Here is a 16,923-nt window from a genome sequence, read left to right on the forward strand (position 1 = left end):
CCAGTTCCTAGTACCCTCATGGTGGTGATGGTCTGAAACTCCAGTTCTACAGGGAATCCAATGCCCCCTTTTTGGTTTCTTTGGGCACCAAGCATGCCAAGTCTGTACAGACACATGTGTAGTCAAAATACCCATACAAACAAAATCAAAACATTAAAAAGTAACAGTTTATAACACAAGAATGATGTGATAGTCATACAGGAAGGTATCCATCACAAACCTGAAGGTCTTGGAATAGGCCCATAAAGTTTTGGCACTGTTCACAGCCAAGACAACAAGTACCTTAGCCTGGGTCCCCTCTATGGCCAAGAATAGTACTTATAGCCAGGCCAATTACTTTTGGCTATAAAAATTTAGCAATTTCCATGTTTGAGCCATATAGAAATCTTAAGCTATGGGTAGGAGAGACTGCAAGTGACCCTGCATATTTTTTCCCATTTCCCCGGGCTTGGTGATCTGCAGAGAAGCATGACAGGTGTGACGCTGCTCTTATTGTGTTTCTGAACCTCAGGAAGCTGATGCTTTCCACTCTGGTGCTTTAGAATGCCACTATCCTGTCAACAGCCTCAACCAGCTCTCTTGCAGTTGAGAGAGGATCCGGATGGAGAGAAGCCCAGCTGTCTATCCAGCTCAGCTGAGCCCTGTCATGAAGATGAATGTAGAGATCACCAGTGGAACACGGATGAACTGGCTCAGCTGACTGTGCAGTAAATTGCAAACACACAGAACCATTAGTAGAGGCAGAAAAAACTACTCATAACAACGAGGCTAAAGTCGAGTTGGCTTATAGTGCTGAGAGGCTGGTTAGCACCGCTTATTAACAGTGTATTTCCTATAACAGAAATTTTAACAGTATTTGGAAAAAAACCTGCTCTCATAAATGCTTAGAACATTGTACTACTCAAATTATTATTTATAGATAGCCATTCAAATCAAGTCAGTGTCTTGCTATGACACCATAACTGGTCTGGGACCCACTGTGTAAATTAGGCTAGCTTTGAACTCACAGATGCCTTTCTGCTTCTGCTTCTCAAGTGCTGAGATTAAAGGAGTACATAACCATGCCTAACCAGATAATCTTAATTTAAAAAGTGTGACCATATGTCAGTATAAAAACAGCACACCAGCAGCTGTGCGATTGCTAATGTCTGTAAGTACAGGAACACGGTACCAAGTGTCCTCTCAATTCCACTGCATGGCCCTTGGCAATAGGGACACATTTCATTTTTATTTTTTGTACAATAAGCACATATTAGCTCTAACTGGGAAATATTTCTAAACGCCTCAGTACAGTATCCTTAGATCAGGGAATTAATGGTTTCTACTCCTCAAAAGTACCAGGGAAACTCTCCATGGAAATATTCATAAACTCTGTGCTTAGGACATTACAAATTATTTTTGTATTTTTTTTTCTCAAAAGAAGAATAGGATAAGGAGAATGAAAACAGCTCCCCTGAAGGACTTGAATGGAAAGCCGAGGCTGTTTATTATGTTCTAATTCTTCTGGGGATCACTCCTACTTTTCTGCTTCGAATTCCATGTCTCATCCCAGCTTCTTACCCATCAGTAAAGCAGTCTTATTTCTTTCATTTTTAAAAATGTCACCCCAAAAGACACTTCCTTATTTCCCAGCTTTTGTATGACTTCACAAGTCTATATTAGTGTCCTCATTTGGTTTCTATTGCTGGTAAGTACTATGACCACAACCACGTGGGGAGGAGAGGGTACACTTCAGACTACAGTGCTGAATGACGGAAGTCAGGGCACGCATGCACAGCAGGCACTTGGAGACAGAAACGAGGGGCGCTGAATGATGGTTTGTTTCTCATGGCTTGGCACCAAGGATGCCCTCCCTAAGGGTGCCACTGCCCATAGTGGGCTGGGCCCTTCCACTTCCATCATTCATCAAGAAAACACCCCACACACTTGCCTTCAGACAATCAGATGAAGGCAAGTTTTCATCTAAAGTTTCTCTTCCTGATGACCCTAGCTTGTGTCAAGATGACAAAAAACCTAACTGAGACATTTAAGTTCCCCCTGTAATCTTTCTGGTAATATCCAGTACCTCTCTTTTATAAAAATTACAACATAACACTTGCTTATCCCTTTTCCCGTCTACTTTATTGCAAAGAAAAAGCAGATGAGACCCAGGATTTCCTCTTAAAGCTTCTCTTTGTCACTTTACAAATATAGAAGAGTGTGGAAACAGAGTGTTTGCATGTACAGGTAAACAATGCCTTCCTTCTTAACGGAAGCTGAGGAATAACTAGTCTCAACTTCATAGCCAGAAGCCTTTTTTCAGTATTTTTTTTTAAATAATAGGTTTTCATAGGACATCTATAAAATAATAAATTGACTATAATTCTGAAGTAAGCTTATTTGTGATGTATTTTTACCTATTAGTACTATGATGTTACTTTTTTGCTTTTCTGTATTTGAAGATTCTCATGAAGAATGGCGATAATGAATCCTTGGGTATATTTATATAACTATCTAAGAGTGACCATGAAAGTTAAAAGTGGCAGATTTTGCACTTCAATCTTATAAGAACAGTATTTTGACTGCTTTAAATGCAGACTATTTCATGCAGGTCAAATTATTATTGAAAATAATCATCTTGTTATCATCTAGTTACCCAATGGTTCTCTTCAAATTTATCCCTCCAATCTAAATGTAACCATGTTCCGTTGAGCAATATCTTTCATATTACCTTTGTTCCACATGCAAACACTGCCATGGGCAACTACCATTATATTTTATCACTTCTGTGAGATCCACTGACATTATTAGAATCCACTAATGAGTGTGATCATGCAGCGTTTGTGTTTGTCTAACTTTTTCAGTTCAGGAAATTTCTATTTGGTTGCAAATGGTAGGACTTTGTTCTTTGGAATAGATGCACTAACTTCTCCCAACCCCCGTGTGTATATCACATTTTCTCTATATTCACTCATCTGCTTATACATCTGTATATCTATAATAAACATGTCAGTTAAAATTTCTCTTCCACAACCTGATTTAACCCTTTGGATATATACCCAGTTATGAGATTGCTGGGAAAGACAATAATTTTAGTCTAGTTTTGTTCTAGGACTCCACACACTTCTCCCATAATAGTTATATTATTTACTTTTCTGCCAACAATATACAGGGTTTTCATCTTTCCATATTTATACCAGCACTTGTTATCTTTTGTCTTTTCAACAGTCACGCTTGTCGGAGTGAAGTGACATCTCACTGTGGTATTAACTTAAATTTCTGTACGTCTTATTTTGAAAAGGGTATTTTTTCTTTTTAAATTGGCTTATTTATTTTTCTATGAGTTTTAAAAACATAAGGCTTAAATATTAAGCTCTTTTCAATTTGTAGAGTTGGCAAATATTTTTTCCCGTTCTGTAGATTATCTCTTCCTACTTTTTAAATTATTTCCTTTGTTGCACAAAAATTCTTCTACTTTGGTACAATATCATTTGTCTATTTTTGCTTTTGTTTCAGTATACATATATAATTGTGTGTATATATGTAAATGTAATACACACACACCCTAGACCTGGTTAATGCCATTAAGTATTTCATTTATCTTTTATTATTATAAGTTCAGGTGTTATGTTTCAGAATGAAACCAGAGGAGAGGGTGCCTGAACTGGCCTTGTCCCATAGTCAGACTGATGACTATCTTGAATCACCATAGACCCTTCGTCCGGCGAAAGATGGAGACAGAGTCCCACATCGGAGCACTGGACTGTGCTCCCAAGGTCCAGTTGAAGAGCAGAAGGAGGGAGAATATGAACAAGGAAGTCAGGATCTGGAGGGGATGATCCAACCACTGAGACAGTGTGCCTGAACTAATCTGAGCTCACCAAAGCCAGCTGGAATGGGACTGAATGAGCATGGGTATCAAACTGGACCCTCTGAATGTGGCTGACAATTGGGGCCGACTGAGAAGATAATGATAAAGGCACTGGGATTTGTCTCTATGGCATGTACTGGCTTTTTGGGATCCTAGTCTATTTGGATGCATACCTTCTTAGGCCTGGATGGAGGGGGGAGGGCCTTGGACTTCCCACAGGGCAGGGTACCCTGTCCTCTCTTAGGACTGGAGGGGGTGGGGGGAGGGTGAGTGGGGGAGCAGGAGGGAAGCAGGTGGAGGGGAGGAGGTGGAAATTTTGATTCCTAGTATTAATAGAGTAATAAAAAAAAGAATTGCTTCTAACTCACATAGAGTTGTATACCTTAAGGGAAAGTAAAGTACTTAATCAATTAAAAAAAGGGAAAAAAAGAATGAAACCATTTTAAATGAAAACCAGATTACTCAAAGTAAAAACTCACAACTTAGTCATGAGACACTCATCAAAGACAGCATTTCAGCATATGAATAAATATCTAGGACCACACAGATCTAATAGATCTCCAGTCAATAGGATTAAATACTGCATAACTATGGTCTGATAAAAGTTCTGATAAGTTCTCTCAAGATATGAGAGGAAAAGAAATCTTGCGTCTGGATGTTAGAGAGGGATTGCCTAAAGCATACAAGTTACATGAAATAAGTGATCTTTTATTGTGTTGAAGCTCAGACATCAGAAACAAAATAAGCAGTGATATTTACAAATGTATGAGATCATATGTAATGTCTGAAAAGAGAATCATGTTAACAAGGAACTGATTCTCACTGGAACACTGAAGAGTGGCCATGAAAATGTGCTTACCCAAGAAAACTTACGGGCAACGTACTCCAGTTGGAGACTTGCAAGGGAATTTCAAAGGCCCAAAATGAAGCATAAATTAACTCAGAGGATATTATCAATGAAAAGCCAACCCTGTAGAAAATAAAGTCTCCAACAAATAAATAAAAAATGTGATACTAGTTATAAAGATAAAGACTCTGAATCAAATCCTAACAACAAAACTGTTTGGCTTGTACAAGCTTACAATTAACCACAACAATAAGAAATTAATTGGCAATATTTAAATCAAAAGACTTCAATGAAAATGTACAATTCCTGTTTACCTGAGAAACTGGACAGTGAGTGTGGTAACGGTAGGTCAACATTCCTGCCTTGCCACAGTTATCTGGAGCAGAGCAGAGGCTGCTCCTCCAGAAAGGGCTTGGCTCTCCAGCTTGCTTCAGCGGCTTCCTGCTTCATTCCACCATTCTGGCCTCAGTAAGTGATCAGGTTTCCAACTTCTGGAACAAAAAGGACTTGGAGATAAGGGCTCAAGCATACACTTTAGCTTTGATAAGAGGCAAAATTAATTTCTGTTCATCATTTAAACTGTATTTTCATTTCTTCAGAAGGGTGGAGGTTGGACACTCTGCAGGCTAGCATACATTCTTAGCATGCGCAGGGGCAACACTAAACCAGTTACAGCCATAAACACACAGTAAGAGTCTCACCAGTGACACTGAGCTGGCCTGTAACTGGTGATTCTTGAGTCAGTGACTACATGAAGACTCCCAACTCATATATCATCCACATCTCCACTGTTTGCAATATCACATTACCATTATTTTGAAAATTCATAGTAGCATCAGAAAATTATGAATAAAATAATATAAATTTACTTTTTATTAAGAGATACAAAGTGTAATAGATTTTACCCTTGGAAAAATAAATTTATTTTATAAAATAATAAAAACATAAGCTTTTAAAAGGTATGTTTAAGACTTTGTATTTACTCTGTTGTATCCTGGCTTTCAGAGACACTTGTTTGCCATGCCGTGTGATAAGGCTTTTCCTTATTGGGTAAAATTGTCCCTACAGTGATTTGACTTATTTTGCTCTGTTGCCATATCAACAGACAACCTTCTGAGTATAATATGAATTCTATATCTTATATAATTAAGTTGGTGATGTGGACAGGTACAAGTCCTTCAGTCAGAAAGCAAACTCCTAAATAAATAAGCTAACTGGCATGGAAACTAGATATGAATAATAATGAAGATATGTGTAGACTAGTGTTGTGGAATGTTATTTTAAGGTGTGTTACATTTGTTTATGCTGTGGAACATTTGTTTAATGATGTAAAGATGTGTTGCATTCTTTTATGTTGCATTTGTTTAACTTTGTGAAGCTGTGATGCTTTGCCTGTCTAAAACACCTAATAGTCAATAAGGAGCTCAACAGCCATTAGTGAGACAAGAGAAAGGATAGACATAGCTGGTAGGCAGAGAGAATAAATAGGAGGAGAAATCTGGGGAGAAAGAGATCTAGGATGAAGAGGTGATGGAGGAGCGAGAAAAGAAGGGGCCAGTCACCCGGCCACACAGCCAGATACAGAATAAGAAGAAAAGAAAGGTATATAAATAAAGATAAAAGCCCAGAGGCAAAAAGTAGATGTGATAATTTAAGAAAAGCTAGCTAGAAATAAGCCAAGCTAAGGTTGGGCATTCATAAAAAGGAATAAGACTGTGTGTATTTATTGGGAGCTGGGTGGTGGGTCTGCAAAGAGCCAAAGAGCCAAAAGAGTTAAAAGCAGCAACAACATCATTTTAGTGTACCAATGTGAAGCTCTCAAACATCCATCGAGACCTGAGAAAGCTGAAAAAGAAAAAACAAAAACATGACTCCTTTAAGAAGTTCTGCTGCACAGAAACAGCCCTTTTTTTTTTCTTTTTTCTTTTTAATTTTAAGTAGAAAAAAGTAAGTTAAAAAATGTCTGCCACAGTGCAGGGCACTGGCATTCCTAGTTGCGGGGTTGAGTGCAGTTCCTGGTCAAAAGGCACCTCTGACCAGGCTGAAAACTTTAGGCTTGGCTCTCAGGAGCTAAAAAGCAGGTGGAGCTGGCCAATAGAGCTACACAGAGGACCCAGTTGTAGCTTAGTAGTTTAAAGTTTGTTCACATGGTCAAAAAGGGCTAAAAAGTATGCAGTAAAAGAAGTCCATATGGAAAAACCTCTAAACAGGTTCCAGTGTGTTTTACAATGCCTATCTAAAACATCTGATTAGTCTGATAAAAAGCTGAATGGCCAATATCAAGGCAGAAGAAAGAATAGGTAGAGCCGGCAGGAGAGAGAATAAATAGGAGGAGAGATCTGGAGAGAAAGAGATCTAGGAGGAAGAGGAGAAGGAGAGAGGACTCCAGGGGCTGGCTACCCAGTTATACAGCAAGCCAAGGAGTAAGAAGTAAAGAAAGGAGTATAGAAGAGAGAAGGATAAAAGCCCAGAGGCAAAAGGTAGATGGGATAATTTAAGTTAAGAAAAGCTGGCTGGAAATAAACCAAGTTGAGGCCGGGCATTCATAAGAAAGAATAATATTCCATGTGCTTTATTTGTGAGCTGGGTGTTGGGCCTCACAAAGAGCCAAAAAAGTAAAAGACTAAACAACAGACCAGTGACCCATTATCCTGAGAGTAAGAACAAACTCCTCATCACATCTTAGTTAATCTATAGGGCAACCCTCCACCTGTACGCATTTCCTGATAGCCAGACTTCCACCTTCTTGTTTTCTTTATGTTCTGTGTCACGTGCTTCAAACCAGTGACATTGCTGGAAAACAATTTTCGGGCAGATGAGGACAGGAGAGTGTGAAGGACAGGATGTGGGCAGTGACCTTGAACAGTCTGTTAGTTCCTGACAAGGCAGCCAGGAGAGACAAAGGAGCAGGTGTAGGGAAGGGGAAAGAGTTAAATGATGGTTTTAGTAATCCTATGTATCTGGGCATTATATTTCATATATTATATTTCATATATGAACAAAAATTTCAAATTTTTGTTAAGCACCATGATAGCCATCGGAAACCCAAACACTAGGAGAACACAGTCCACATCTTAAGGCACTTATTACATAAGAAGAAAAAGGACTTTATTAGCCCGGTTAACACTTAATGGTCCTGGCTATGATAGAGATAATTATGGAAAGTTAGAAGAGCATAAAACTCGTCTACTTTTCAAGAATAATGGCTACATCTAGAGCTGCAGAGGGGTTAGACAGGCAAAGAAAGGTCAACAGGGGCTACAGACTTCATTAAGTTCATTCAAAAGATTTCCTTTTCCAAACCCTGAAAACGAAAGTGTTTACATTTCTGTGTATGAAAATGTTTCCAACACTGTACTCATTTTTAGCTGATAAACATAAAGGTCTCATTTTGTCAGACCTTCAACTTTGTGATGTTGTAAGGGACAGAGCTGTGACTAATCTGCCTGATTTCTGAAATGCAAAATGATGAAGTGACATCTACAGGAATTAACAGTGTTATTTTATTTTATTTTTTTTTAAAAAAAACTGCTATCAAAGAATAGTTATTTCAGTAAGAAAGGAACATTAGAAATTAACGCATGGAAGGAAAAAGGAAAATTGAAAAGGAAGCTGGGTGCTTACAATTATAACAACACATGGGAGGTGGAGGCAGAAGGCTAAAGAGTTCAAAGTCGGCATTAGCTACAAAATGATTTTGAGATCAGTGCGGGCTAAAGGTGCCCCAATCTTACCCACAAAAACAAACAAGCAAACAAGTCAAAAGGAGCTAGACACAGGCTAGGGAGTACTAGACAATGTAATTCAAGTTATAGGAAACTATATCCCTCTTTATGAAAGGAATCCTGAGTAAAAGAAAGATGAAGCTAGGGTGCTGAGCAGTCAAATATATAACTGATCCTAGAATTATGTTATCTTTTAGGAACATACATAAATATGTTAACTCAACTTTGGTATAACCCTACAAGGCAAGTACTTTTAATATTTTTATTATAGAGTAAAATTAATGCAAGAGAAATAAACAACTTTACATCCTTTCCAGCTTTGACATGATTCATATGCCTTTTCTTTCACCCAGAGTATTATCATTATCTAGCATTTATCCATCTTACTGTTTATCTAATTCCTATCTGTCTCCTCTGAAAAGAAGGCAAGCAATGTAAGCACAGGGGATACAGTAGATATCATAACAGACAAAAATCCCTAAGAATTATTTTGCTTTGAGTTCAATAACTTCCCAGAGACTAATTTTGTAGTGTGTTTTTTTTTCTCCAAGACACACAAAGTACTTTAAAATGCTTGAGTTAAAATATTTGCCAAAAATATTTTTCGAGTGGATCATGAACATAGCTGATCATTAAGCATATCTTTGCCAGGCTCATCACTCTCACTGTAAGACAGGGAGCTAGAGAATTCAGTTCCTGCTTCAAAGAACATTTAGGACTTGAAACAAGGTAGAAGCATGAAGGATACTTAGGGCATAAATGAGAAATCCTGTATTTCATGATCTCTATTCTTCAATCAGCAAATGTTATCTAAAACAGCAACTCATCTTTCCTCTCCACCATCATAATACAGCCCAACTTAACATTATTGTAATGTTCACAATACCATGAGCTGGAATTGGCCTGAAAGCTCCCTTTTTAAGGACTAGCTCTCATGGTACCAGAAGGTACAATGCAAACTTTCAACATAAGGGAGCAACCAACTGTCCTACCCAGCTATGGCATCTATGAACCACAATAAGAGGGAAATTAATAGGAATAAGCACTACACTAAAAATCAGAAAAAGCACAATACATAACAATGATGCAACTGAAGAATTCCAAGATACAAGAACAAACCAAACCAAAATCATGTAAGAACAAGAAATACTAAAGACCAAACAAGACATCAACGTGAAAGAAACACAGCTAAAATGCAAACAATCAATGAATCTAAGAGGTGATTCTTGCAGAAGATAAAAAAGAAAGAAATGACCCAAATGAACAGAATCAGAGATGAACATGGAATCATTACAACAAACACCAAAGAAATTCAGACTATCATAAGCAAATACTTCCTGCCAGGTTGTTCCACCTATACTTCTTGCCTGGCTACTGGCTAATTAGTGTTTTAAGAAACCAATACAAGTGACCAATCTTTACAGGGTATAAGACCCTTGTCCCACAGCACTAAGGCTCGGGGAAAATTATGGAGGAGGGGATGGAAAGACTGTAAAAGCTGGAGCATTGGGAAGTCTCCTGTAAGACTGTGTATCCCACTGTCATCTGGAGCTACATCCAGAAAAGTCTCCCCAATATAAAATTCTCAGTTACACCTATAAAAGTTTCTTTCCAACATGAGCTGAACATAAAATGACACCAGTGGACATACCAAACTGAATGGTTTCAGTTAGTCTCAGTAGTCCTGGCTAACGGGCCTCAACTGATGTTTAAATGTTATTTCAGGAAAGAGACTAAAATTTTAGAACAACAGTGAAAAACAAAAGGACTTGAGACTTCCCAAGATCAAATTCTTGGTGAGGGCTCTTATGCTGACCCACAGGTTCAAGCTCTTTACAATGAAAAAAAAATCTTGTCCCTATGCCACAAAGCAGCCGTAAATGCTTGGGGCAGGATTCAAAAACCAGGAAAACAAATTGAAGCGTATACTAGGGCTAAACAGCGTCAGAGAGAACCCTTTGGTGACTTTTTACAAAGATTAAGGCTCTACAAATAGGAGTAACAGACCCAGATGCTAGACAAGTACTTATTGAATCTCTGGCTTTTGAAAATGCCAACTTGGAATGCAAAAAAGATACTTTGGTCTTTAAAGGTTAGATCAGCACCAGTGGATGAATGGATCCTGCATATAATGAATATTGAGACATTTGACTATAATATGGAATCTTGGGTGAAAGTAGCAATTTCCAAAGGAATGAGGAGACATCAAAATGCCAAATGCTTTAATTGTGATAGAATAAGACATCTGAGAAGGGATTGTAGACAAGGAATTCCTAGGAATAATATCTCTGCTGGGCATGGTAAGAATAGGAGGACTCAGTCTTCAGGTATATGTAGAAGGTGTGGCAAAGGCCAACATTGGACCAATGAATGCAGATTAACAAAAGATAGACAAGGCAACCTGATATCATTGGGAAACTCCTTGAGGGGCCTCTTACAGGTCCCCAAGTCAAAAGTGGTCCAATCATTCCCAGTCACTGTGGAAGACATGTCTCATTAAATTACAAAATCCAGAGCCTTTCATAAAAGACCATACTGTCCTAGATGGTGGAATAAACATGGATGATAAATCAAAAATTCCAATAGGAAATAGGAAATGTATGTATATTCTGGTAGACTTCTATAAATGATCAAAGACCAAAGCTAAGAGTGCATATAGATGGCACTGTAATTGTGGGTTTGATAGACATGGGTAGAGATGTGAGTATCATTACTCCAGAATCTTGGCATCCAAATTGGCCTCTTCAAGAGGCAGATGTTCAATTACTAGGAATTAGGACTCTATCTCAAGGGAAACAAAGCAAGAGATGGGTGGATTGCATAGGATCAGAAGGACAGAGAGGAAGGCTGAGGCTGTATGTGGCTAATATTGCAGTGCATATATGGGGTTGTGATCTGCTGCAGTAATGGAATACCCAGATCAACATTCCTGCAGTCCCAGAACCTCATAATTCTGGGAAGGATATTATAAGGTACTATACACAAAGGTCACCAGCCATTCAGGCTGTACAAGAACACAAAGTAACTAGCAAACCTTTAGAGGTACCAAAGGGCCTACCTTTAAAATGGTGAACTGAAAAACCAATATGGGTTAAACAGTGGTTGTTTAACAGAAGATAAACTGCAGGCTTTAGAACAGCTGGTAGAGGAGCAACTAGATGCACTCCATACAATCAACAAGCCCTTGGAATTTTCCTGTATTTGTTGTTAAAAAGTAATCTGGTAAATGGAGAATGGTGACAGATCTAAGAGCTGTCAACAAGGTAATAGAACCTATACACCCTCTACAATCTGGAATTCCTCTGCCTTCTCTACTACCAAAAGGATGACTCTTATAGTTATTGATTTAAAAGATTGTTTTTTCATTATACCTTTACAAGAAAAGGACAGAGAAAAACTTGCCTTCACAGTGCCTACTTATAATAATTTTCAGCCTACCAGGAGACACTAGTGACTACCCTTCCACAGGGAAGCTCAAGATCCCCACCCTAGGCCAGTACTTTATAAGTCAGCCATTAGAGATAATATGTAAAAAATTTCCTAAATTACCATTACATGAATGACATCTTGCTATCTGATTCAAACACAGATACTTTAGAAAGAATGTTTGAAGAAGTAAAGAAAGTTTTGCCAAAATGGGGATTATAAATTGCTCCTGAAAAAATACAGAGAGGAGATTCTGTCAATTACCTAGGTTATAAAATAGGTTTACAGAAAATTAGAACACCAAAGGCACAAATTAGAAGAGACTGATTGTGGACTCTGAATGACTTTCAAAGATTGTTAGAAGACATTTCCAGTCTATGAATAACACCTGATCTAATAGTTAATTTAAACAAAAACATAGATGGTAATAAAGACTTAAATAGTCCCAGAGAATTAACAGTTGAAGCAGAAAAAGAACTGATTGTCATTGAAGAAAAAAAATTACAGGAGGCACATGTGGATAGAGTGAATCCAAATCTTAATTGCATTCTAGTCATACTGCCTTCCAGAATTTCAGAAGAAGGAATGATTTCCTATGCTCATGGATCAGTAGGATTGACATAGCTGTAATGACCATCTTAACAAAAGCAATCTACAGATTCAACTCAATTTAAATAAAAATTTCAACACAATTTTTTATAGACCGTGAAATGAGGATACTCAACTTTATATGGAAAAATAAAACATACAGGATAGCTAATCCTGAACATAAAAGAAGTTCCAGAGGTATTCCTGATTTCAAGTAGTACTACAGAGTTAGAGTAATAAAAGCCATATGTTATTGGCTAAAACAGACCATTGATCAATGGAATCGAATTGAAGACCCTGACAAATCTACAAAACTATAGACACCTGACTTGATAAAGAAGTCAAAAATATACAATGGAACAAAGAAAGTATCTTCAACAAATGGTAATGGTCCAACTAAATGTCTGCATATAGAAGAATTCAAATTATTCCTTGTTTATTACCCTGTATGAAACTCAAGTTCAACTGGATCAAAGATCACAACATAAAACCAGATATGTGGAACCTGATAGAGAAAGTGGGGAATAGCCTTGAATGCCTAGGCATAGGGGGCAACTTCCTGAGCAGAACACTTACAGAATAGCCACTAATAACAAGTTAATAAGTGGGAACTCATGAAACTGAAAAGCTTCAGTAAGGCAAAGAAGACTGTCCATAGAACAAAACAGCAGTCTACAGAATAGGAGATTTTTCACAAATTCCAAATCCAATAGATGACTAATATCCAAAATATAAAAAGAATTCAAGAAAACTAGACATCAACAAACCAAACAATCCAATTAAAATGGGGTACAGATTAAGCAGACTTCTCAAAGGAGAAATCTCAGATAGTCAAAAAACAATTAAAATGTTCAAAATCCTTAGCCATTGGGGAAATGCAAACCTAATTGACTTTGAGATTCCATCTTATCACTTGTCAGACTGGTAAAGATAAAAAAAAAAAAAAAAAACAATAAAAAAGAAACCCACAAACCAAACCAAACCAAAACAAATGAAAGCTTATGCTGGTGAGGATGTGCTGCAGAACACTCATTCTCTGCCTTACTCGATATATTTGTAAATTTAGAAGATTTTGACATTAAATTGCATTTATCACATCTCTGCTTTGTTTCTGCTCTCTTTGCACTTATATTCAATATGTTAGAGCGTCCAATTCTGTCCATACTGTTCTCTTATCTGACACTTTTACAGAAAAAAACAGAGAACATTAAATTGAAGACTTCTTGAAAGATTTTGACTTTAAAATGTTTATTATGCAAATGCATTTGGCATTCTTCAGTGTATGATTCAAAGTTTTCCTTGCCTTAATAAGCTTATTTATTTATTTCTACACCAATACAGAATGAAAACAGACAATGACCTTGCTACTAACACTGAACGCATCATTGAGCTGCATTTAAGTTTCAAGAACACCCGGTACAGAGAAACTCCCTGGAATCTAGAAAGAATTTTAGGTTAAAATGCTGAAGTTGGCTTCAGAGTCTTTAGCAACACTGGGAAATAAAATGGTGCAAGCAATTTTATTTCTAGGTAAATCAATCTAATGTTACAGAAAATTTTTTATGGCAACTGATACAGAAAAAAAAGATAAAAAGCTTTCTTTATTTCTAACTATTGGAACTGTTTTGAAGACTTTATTCTTTACTGCGACTTTTGTTTTAAAATTCTACTGGAATATATTTCAACATTTTTATTTTAGCAATTCTCAGGATGAACAATGGTGAGTCTTATCAGCCAATCAGCTTCTAATTGTGTTTACTGACTTTTGTAGACAAAATCTTTGAAAGGGATTACATAAGGTCTGGGAGCATATACAAATCCTAGCTTATGGTTAAGCAGTAACACTAGTTATTAATTCATTGTTTTTATCAGAAAGGCATCAAGAACAGATATTGACATATATAACATTTATTAAAAACAGCAGGCAACTACAGAACATATAAATTGTGTTTTCACCCCTAAAACAAAAAGACAAACACAAGTAATTTACCAAATGTAAGAAAATTATCCTGAGGCTCAAAAGCTTAGTTATTAAGATATTTGCTCCTAGCAATAAATGAGTATTTTATTTCTTTTTTTATTTTAAAAGTTCATTTTTCATCTTACATACCAACTATAGTTCCTCTTTCCTCTCCTCCTCCTGCTCACCCCCATCCAACCCACCACCCACTCCTCAGAAAGGGTAGGCCTCCCATGGGATTCAACAAAGTCTAGCATATCAAGTTGCAGTAGGAATAAACCCCACCCACCCCTGTATCCCAGCTGAGTAAGGTATCCCTCCACAGAGAATGGTCTCCGAAAAGCCAGTAATGCACTGGGGATACATCCTGGTCCCACTGCCAGTGGCCCCACAAGACTGTTCAAGCCACAGAACTGTCACCCACATTCAGAGGGCCTCATTTGGTCCTATGCAGGTTCCCCAGCTGCCAGTTCTGAGTCAGTGAGCTCTCATTAGCTTAGGTCAGTTGTCTCTGTGGGTTTCCCCATCATAATCTTGGCCCTTTTGCTCATATAAACCCTCTCTTTTACTGACACCGGGAATTTGGCCCAGTGGTTAAATGTAGATCTTTGCATCTGCTTCCATCAATTTCTAGATGAAGGTTCTATGATGACAATTAGGTTAGCCATCAATCTGATTACAGGGCAAGAACAGTTCAGGCTATCTCTCCACTACTGCTAGTCTTAGCTGGGGTCATCCTTGTGGATTCCTGGGAATTTTCCTAGCACCAGGTTTCTCCATAATCCCATAATGGCTCTCTCTATCAAGATATTTTTCTTTCTTTCTCTGCCTCTCTGTCCCTCCCCCACCTCAATCATCTTGTTCTCTCATGACCTCTGTAGGCTCCTATTTCTATATGGTGTGGCAGCCAGGCTACCAAGCCATAGTTCCCCACCTGAGGTGGTCATGTAACCCTCCAGACAGGCTGTCACTAACCTAACTAAAATGTTGTTTTGCTCCTTTCTTTGTAATTTGGAAGATGCCTGACAGAGATGTTAATTCAAACCTATGTGACAGCTAGCATACAGAGCACACAGGTAGTTGTGGATGTGACTAAAAGCCATTCACCTGGTTACCTAGGAGACAGTATGCTGGTGTATCTCTCCCTCAGTTTATGTTTTAGTATAAAAGCTGTTTGGAGAATAAAGTGAGAGGAATTCTTCAGGGTGTAAACTCAGGATTTCATGAGGGATCTCTGAGAATCTCCCTCCCGGTAAAGCCATGTGATTTGTGTCTTTATTCCCGTGCTTCCACGCCGGTCCAGAGAGAGACAGTTTATGATGGGGTCTGGTTTAGAGAAATAATTTATGGTCCGGGCTAGCACCGGACCCTGACAGACCTCCTCCCCCTACCTTACTTCCCCCTACAATTTACTCAGGAGATCTTATCTATTTCTCCTTCCCAGGGGCATCCTTACATGTCTCTCTTAGGGTCCTCCTTGTTACCCAGCTTCTCAGGGGTGGAGTAGCCTGACTATCCTTTTCTTTACCTCTAATATCTACTTATGAGTCAATGCATACCATGTTTGTCTTCCTGGGTCTGAGTTACCTCACCAAGGATGTTTTTTTCCTAGTTCTATCCATTTGCCTGCAAATTTCAAGTTGTCATTGTTTCTCCTACACAAATAATAAATGGGCTGAAAAAGAAATCAGAGAAACATCACCCTTTATAATAGCCACAAATAATAGAAAATATCTTGGAGTAACTCTAAGCAAACAAGGGAAAAAACCTGTATGACAAGAACTTTAAATCTCTGTGAAAGAAATTAAAGAAGATACCAGAAAATAGAAAAATCTCCCATGCTCTTGGATAGGCAGGATCAACATAGTAAAAATGGCAATCGTACCAAAAGCAGTCTACAGATTCAATGCAATCCCCATGAAAATCCTAGCACAATTCTTCACAGACCTTAAACGAACAACATTCACTTTCATATGAAAAAACAAAAAACCCAGAATAGCCAAGACAATCCTTTACAATAAAGGAACCTCCAGAGACATCACCATTCCTGACTTCAAGCTTCAAGCTCTACTATGGAGCTATAGTAATAAAACCAGCTTGGTAGTGGCATAAAAACAGGGATTAATGGAATCTAATTGAAGATCCTGACATTAATCCACACACCTATTAACACCTAATTTTTGACAAAAAACAAAATTATACAGTAGAAAAAAAGAAAACACCTTTAACAAATGGTGCTGGCATAGCTGGATGTCCACATATAGAAGAATGCAAATAGACCCACATCTATTGCCATGCACAAAACTCAAGTACAAGTGGATCAAAGACCTCAACATAAATCTAGTTATACCGGACATGATAGAAGAGAACGTGGGAAGTAGCCTTGAACTCATTGGCACAGGAGATCACTTCCTAAATATAACCCCAGTAGCACAGACACTGAAATCAACAATTAATAAATGGGACCTCCTGAAACTGAGAAGCTTCTGTAAGACAAAGGACACAGCAAATAAGACAAAACAGCAGC

General features: G+C 37.9%; 1 protein-coding gene across 3 annotated transcripts in view; it reads right to left on the bottom strand.

The window, feature by feature from the left end:
* Mbd5 (methyl-CpG binding domain protein 5) overlaps positions 1–16,923 on the bottom strand; it is a 124,730-nt gene that overhangs the window by 72,562 nt on the left and 35,245 nt on the right. For 2 of the 3 annotated variants that reach the window (XM_057754462.1, XM_057754464.1), the window contains exon 2: positions 5,012–5,188. The gene's annotated coding sequence lies outside the window, so the exon portion shown is untranslated. The remainder of the gene's footprint in view (positions 1–5,011; positions 5,189–16,923) is intronic. The other variant, XM_057754463.1, reaches the window with a different exon arrangement.

The sequence above is a fragment of the Chionomys nivalis genome, chromosome 22 (genome assembly GCF_950005125.1).
Source record: "Chionomys nivalis chromosome 22, mChiNiv1.1, whole genome shotgun sequence".
Classification (NCBI taxonomy): Eukaryota; Metazoa; Chordata; class Mammalia; order Rodentia; family Cricetidae; genus Chionomys; species Chionomys nivalis.